Source organism: Asparagus officinalis, chromosome 4 (assembly GCF_001876935.1).
Source record: "Asparagus officinalis chromosome 4, Aspof.V1, whole genome shotgun sequence".
Taxonomy (NCBI): Eukaryota; Viridiplantae; Streptophyta; class Magnoliopsida; order Asparagales; family Asparagaceae; genus Asparagus; species Asparagus officinalis.
In genome coordinates, this window is record NC_033797.1 from 86,099,550 (window position 1) to 86,104,631 (window position 5,082).

The window sequence follows — 5,082 nt, forward strand, 5'->3', positions numbered from 1 at the left end:
TCACCAAGAGCCAATCCTGTCCAATCGTATACTGGGGGTTCCAATTCAAACCTCACGATCTGTGAGTAGTTCTCCTCGAATCTTCACAACAGATTTGAGAGAGTTCATATCGAGAGAAAGACCGATGCAACAAGTCATTCGTTCATTCCAATGTGAACGACTGATTCCTACGGTCCTCTCGGGATGTCAATGCTGCTCATATGCGGCCAAACTGTTGGTGTTCGACCAATTTGCGAACGTTGCTTTGCCCAACCAACGACGACGTTCTCACATGAAGAAGTCTCCAAAGACCGAATATCCTAGGGTCACTATCAATGTGATCAGCAGAGGGAAAGCCTCAGGTCCTAGTTCCAATGACTCTGAGACAAGTCGTTCACCGACCGTCAGAGAAATCGCTAACGAGTTTGAAGGAGTCTACCAAAAAGGAACCAATTCTGATGATGAACACTCAGCCATTGCGGAGTCTCAATCCAGCCATTGCGGAGTCTCAATCATCAAGCTCTTTCATTGGGCATGAGAGTTTCACCCACATGGCAGAACCTTCTGAAGATCTTTCAAAGAGGGTTGCTGAGCAAGACGCCATGCTCAAATTATAGCAGAAGACCCTCAATGAACTCCTAGACCTGTTGACTCAACTCGTCGCAGACAAGGCTAAATCTCAGAAGACAGATTCGCCGCTTAGGCAAGAATCTTCCCGGAGAGGAAAAGCGTCTTCATCCCGACCTCACACAAGCAAAGGGAAGGGAAAAGTGGTTGATGGTGCGGCTTCTGACCAAGAAGCCCACAACCTAGAATCTTCCTCTGATGAAGAAAGAGAGACGGAGAACGATGCAAAAATGGAAGAATTAGAACCCCGCCTCAATGTCATTGCTAACAGAAGCGAGCTCCAAGACGAGGGAGTTATCAGACCCTATCCTGCCGAATGGGATACAGCCTCTTATCCTCCAAAATTCGAAGTCCCGACGCTACAAACTTTTGACGGCACGGGATCACCGAACCAACATATCTATCATTTCAAGTCACAGACTGGGAATGTGATATAAAACGACGACATACTGGCTCGATTGTTCATTGGCACCCTCAAGGGAGTTGCATTTGAATGGTTTAGGAAACTACCTGTGGGATGTATCCAAAAGTAGGCAGATCTAGAGAGACTCTTCCTGTCAAGATTCTTTGAAGAGGATACAGAAGTCTCCATCCATACCCTCCTCGCCACTAAGCAGAAGAAGAGGGAGTCTGTCAAAACTTTCGTCAAGAGGTTCCGAAGCATGGCTCTTCGATGCCCGACAGGTATGACACAGTCTACCTTAGTAGAGACCTGTCGACACAACTTGCAAACCGACCTCCTAGCCCGAATAGGAGTTGCAGAATGCCGTTCTTGGAGACAACTAATCTCTCAAGAGGGAAGGGAAAAATGGTTGATGACACGACTTCTGACCAAGAAGCCCACAACCTGGAATCTTCCTCTGATGAAGGAAGAGAGACGGAGTATGAGCAAAATCCTCAGTCGGCTAAAATCGAGGAATTAGAAGCCCGCCTCAATGTCATTGCTAACAGAAGCGAGCTCCAAGACGAGGGAGTTATCAGACCCTATCCTGCCGAATGGGATACAGCCTCTTATCCTCCAAAATTCGAAGTCCCGACGCTACAAACTTTTGACGGCACGGGATCACCGAACCAACATATCTATCATTTCAAGTCACAGACTGGGAATGTGATATCAAACGATGCCATACTGGCTCGATTGTTCATTGGCACCCTTAAGGGAGTTGCCTTTGAATGGTTCAGGAAACTACCTGCCGGATGTATCCAAAAATGGGCGGATCTAGAGAGACTCTTCCTGTCGAGATTCTTTGAAGAGGATACGGAAGTCTCCATCCATAACCTTCTCGCCACTAAGCAGAAGAAGAGAGAGTCCGTCAAAGCCTTCGTCAAGAGGTTCCGAAACATGGCTCTGCGATGCCCAACAGGTATGACACAGTCTACCTTAGTGGAGACCTATCGGACAACTAATCTCTCAAGGCGAACAGGCTCAAAAGATTATTGCCAGGATCAAAGCTGAAGAACAAAGTATGCAGGATCAACCTGAGCAATCGGACCAAGCCCAATCTTCTCAGTCAGAAGAAGAAGATACCACGACCACTGAAGCCAATCCTCTTCAGTAGGATGGTGGGTCCACCAAAACTATCACGTTAACCGTCACCTCTGATAGTCCTTTTTCTCTAAATTCCCCCACCAATCCTCTTCAAGTAGGATGGCGGGTCCACCAAAACTATCACGTTAACGTTACCTCTGATAGTCAAACTCATATTTAAAAATTACTCACATCATCCAATAAGATTGTGACAACTCATCTCATTGTTAGACCCTAGAGGGGGGTGATTAGGGTCTTATGCTAATCTAATCCGATTAAATGCCAATTAAAACTAATTATGTTGATCAATATGTTCTTGCAAGAGATAGATATGAACAATAAGAACAATAAGAATATGCATAAATAAAATATGAGACAAGCAAAACACAAACACACGATATGTTTACGAGGTTCGGTCCCCACGACCTACGTCCCCGCTCCTCACCTCGAGGAGATATCCACTATCACAATCCGGTTTGGAAGCCGGAACTTCTACACACTCGGTTTACAAGTTCACCGAAAACTCTCACACTACACAATCACTCAACAATCACACTTTACACACTAAGTGTAGGAATCTAGCCCGTGTCCTCCTCCTCAAGTGCTCGATTACAACCTCTCCCTAGGTTCGTCAATCGACGCCACTCCTATTGGATTTGACCCCGTCTCTCTCTCCTCACACTTCTCTCGGTGTACAAGTGTATTACAAGTGATTCTCACAAACAAAAGTCAAATACAGTAATTTGTTCTCAATTGACAAGTGAGAACACAATGAAGCTCACACTCACTAAATCACACTCCACAATCCCACAATATATAATATGGAAATATCAAGCTCAATAAGTGTGTGATAATAGTGAATCAAATTCAATAAATAACTTAGATGAATATAGCTAATTGAATGAAAGTGAAATAATAAGCTATATGGAAAGAGTTTAGAAAAACTTCTCAATGAACAAGAGGAGCTGAAGAATATGATCCCAATGGAATATGAGAGCCTCTTCTTGTTGTAGAGAACTTTCACTTGAAAACAGATTAACGAAACAGCTCTTAAACAGCCCTTAAACGCGATTAAAACTTTGCTAAACAGTAAACTTGGATTTCTTAGCTATATAGGAAGAGGAGCAGCAATGGGGTATATATAGCTCCCCAATACAACAGCTAGAAGAGAGAAAAAGACGAAAAAACCATTTGAAAAACTAGCCGTTAGGCTCAGTTTGTTAACTCGTCGGTCGACCGGTACGGTCGACCGATTAGTTCAAAAAACGTGAGAAAACAAGTTTTGAGGCTGGCGGTCGACCGACGTAATTTTCGGTCGACCGAAGGTAAATTTCGGGCGACCGACGTAAATTTCGGTCGACCGGAAAACTTTGGGAAACTTTCTTAGAAACAGACAGTCTGTCGGTCGACCGTATCGGTCGACCGAAAACTGATATGAGAAAATTGACAGGTTTTTGGGGAGTTTTGAAAAATCGTTAAAAATATCAGATCATATCCAAAATTAGTGAAACTTTGGGGAAAGTTTATAAATTATGAAATAAGCATGTTTGAAAAGAAAATTTTGGAAAAACATTTTTCGTTTGCTAAAACTCCCTGTTATTGAAAACAGCTTAGAAAACCTGTAAATTTACGAAAGTGAAATTTGATTCAGACATGTAAATATTCACATATATATATTTGCATATATTATACGTATATAGTGAAACATGAAAGAGCTGTAAAAAAAAAAGGGATAGAGATATTTTAGCAACGGTTAATGAAAAATCATTTATATGATAGAAAACGTTATAAATCGTGTTAAGTGTATATATATTGAGCTTGAATACAATCATACAATATATGTAGGTAAACTAAACATATACCTAGGTAGAACCACACAAAAAGAACTTGAATCTTTAACGCTAGATTGACTTGTGAACTTGAAATACCTGAAAAGAAACTAGAAACACAAAAACACTAGAGAGATTATTAGTAATGAATTGTTTGCTAAATCATCATCAAAACTATAGGGTCAACAATCTCCCCCTTTTTGATGATGGCAAACAATGAACATAAACTTATAATTTCACAACATGATCTATATATAAACCAATGCATAGAAGACATATATCTATATATCTATATATGTGGATTTTTCTCCCCCTTTGACAACATCAAAAAGGAATAGAAAATGAGGAGATAGGAGCAATGCTCCCCCTGTTTATGAGCACATATACAGAAAAAGTCAATAGCTCCCCCTGTCAAATAGAGTAGGTGGCATAAAGAAATGCAAAGAAGCTAAGCAAACTATTTTCCACATACCAGAAAATAAATATAACTATGCAATCATAGAAGAAATGAACCAACCACAGTAAATTTCAAAATAAAAAATCATAAGTGTGCATGAAAATACTGAACTTAAATAATACAGAAGACTCATGATAAGCAACTTATTTGCTACACACCAAAACATAATTTGCATAAACATAGATTTGTCCTCAATATCTCAAACCACACACATAAATCCATAGAGTTATTACACTCAAATAAAACATAGTATTAAGTTTTACAATCCAACATAAAGTAGCAAAACAAAGATGAGCATCACAAAAAGGAACTTAATTCATCTTCACCACCCTCACTGTCACGATCACCCTTACCATCATCCTTACTATCTGAAGATCCCGATCCATCAGCAGTGCCCCTATCAGAATCAGAACTAGAAGAGTGATCTGGAATGTTTAGAGACTGACGCTGATATGAAAGAATTTTCCTAACATCCCTTTGAATAGATGAGACCTGAATCTCAAGACGGTCTAGACGATCACAAACATCAGAGGCGGATGAGGAGGAAACTCTAGACTGAGAACGAGAGGATGATGATGGAATGGAGTCAAGAGCTAACTGCATTCTAGAAAGAGAGACCTTATCAAAGAAATCTCTCTTGGATTCAACCTTAGGTTCATTTG